We start from the raw sequence: 1,850 nt of genomic DNA, 5'->3' as shown, positions 1-1,850 counted from the left end.
CCGCCTCTCGCAGCCCCCGAGCGCCCCTAGTCCCGCCCCTTGGGCCCCTGCGCGGCTTAGCCCTGCCCCCACGGAATCACAGGACGTCCCTGGCCCCGCCTCCTCGAGGCCACGCCCCTCGGCCCCTCGCGCCCCTCCGGAGCTTTGGCCCCGCCCCTTGCGGCCCCCTACACGCGCGCGAGCACCGAGTCGGTGGAGCTGCGGTCCTGGGGGCCATCGCGAGGGCTTGGCGCGGGGCGGCCGCCTAGCACCGCTTACCCCGGCGATGCAGCTCGGATCCGAGGCGTCCCCTGAGGGTCGGAGCGGGAAGCGACCCCGACAGAAACCCGACTGCGCGGGGAGGAGGAGCGCCTCAGAAGTGTCGCCCGCTCTAACCTGGGCGAGACCCCCCAACCCCCATTCGGAGGCTGGGCGGCCTCTTTCCGGGTCCGCCTCTGCCGTCCGCACTGATCGTTGGGTCTGCAGGGCTGGGTCACTGCTGAGGTCCAAGCTCCGCACGCCCCCCACCGGAGGGGCCTGGATTTTTCTCCTGAGCACCGTTGCCCGTGGGGGCGCCTCCTCCCCCTTACCTCCACCGAGGGGCAGGGCAGGGGCCGGGGCTCTCTCAATCCTGCTACCCTGGGACCCTTCGAGGGTCTTCACCCCCCACTTTGGCCGCCGCCCTTGTGGCTTTATGTGAGCTGACCTCCTGGAGGCGAAATGTCGAGGCGCCGAGAGCCTTCAGAATGAATCCGGGGCCTGGGAAACTTTGCAACATGCAATTGCCGGGAGGTGGCTCCATCCACAGGTGACACTGGGCCGCCCACCCCGCCGCCTAGCCACGCTTCTCACCACAACCTCGTCTTGACGCAGACCTCTCAGCCACGCGCACCTTGCTCTGCCACCCACGACTTGCACATCCCTCCCGCACACACGTCCTCCGCCCCCGGCAAGCATCCACTCCCGAGCACACCCCTCCAAGCGCCATTCTGGTTATTCATGGTCCCTGGGGTCAACCCCACCCGAACGCACACAGCAAACTTCATTCCCCACCCAAGATCCCTTCGCTTCCAAGCCACGGTGCATTTCCTTTCCTTCCTCCCCTGCAGACTCTTCCCCCTCAAATACTTCACGCCATCCCCTCGTCTTCATCCCCGCCCTCTCCCCTAAAAATGTGCTGATTAAAATGTAGTTTCCTCTTCCCACATATGAAGCGTGGAAAATGAATCTTGTCTTGGCATAAACTGTGATTCCATTTATCCTCGTTTTCTCTCTTCACTGGACTACGGCTATAGACATTTTTAGTCTACCACCATCTCCCATCTGCTCAAAAATCTAGCCACGCTTTATGATTTTTAAACCATAAAGCATGGTGATGGGATCGTGAGGAAGGCTTCCTGGCTTTGGGGGGAAAATACTTTTAAAAATGCTCAACCCGTCATTTTTATTTGGCATTTCAGAATATCTGCAGTATTGGAGAGAGATATTGGGAGTGGCTTTTTAAAAGCATTTTAAAAAGCAAAAAAATGAAAAGCCTTTGCTTGCATTGAGGTTAGCCTTTTTATGAATAGCCCCCCCATCATCCCCCCCCCAAAAAAGTATGTTATGGGCACATCTCAGACAATAGTCTCCTCTGTGCAGGGCATTTGCCAGTCACAAATCTAGACGACCCCCCTCCCCCCCATCAAAGGAAGGCAAATTAACACAACCCATTTTATGCATGTCTGATGAGCAGTCTTCTCCCTTGCACACAGCTTCTGAGCAAAATGGGATAAAAAATCGTGCTTACCCGCTGAGGATGCGAGGCTTTCTTCTGTGCCGGGCAGTAGACGCGGGTCTTCTAGGTGCGGGTTCTGCAGTGGCACAGAAAC

General features: G+C 58.5%; 1 protein-coding gene across 2 annotated transcripts in view; it reads right to left on the bottom strand.

The window, feature by feature from the left end:
* Positions 1-1,844, bottom strand: part of ADD3 (adducin 3) — a 121,796-nt gene extending 119,952 nt beyond the window's left edge. For both annotated transcript variants that reach the window (XM_006778699.2, XM_006778701.2), the window contains exon 1: positions 1,769-1,844. The gene's annotated coding sequence lies outside the window, so the exon portion shown is untranslated. The remainder of the gene's footprint in view (positions 1-1,768) is intronic.
* Between the last annotated feature and the right edge of the window lie 6 nt (positions 1,845-1,850).

Source organism: Myotis davidii, unplaced genomic scaffold (genome assembly GCF_000327345.1).
Source record: "Myotis davidii unplaced genomic scaffold, ASM32734v1 scaffold107, whole genome shotgun sequence".
Lineage (NCBI taxonomy): Eukaryota > Metazoa > Chordata > Mammalia > Chiroptera > Vespertilionidae > Myotis > Myotis davidii.
Note: the sequence above shows the minus strand (reverse complement) of the source record. Positions and strands in the feature narration are given on the sequence as shown.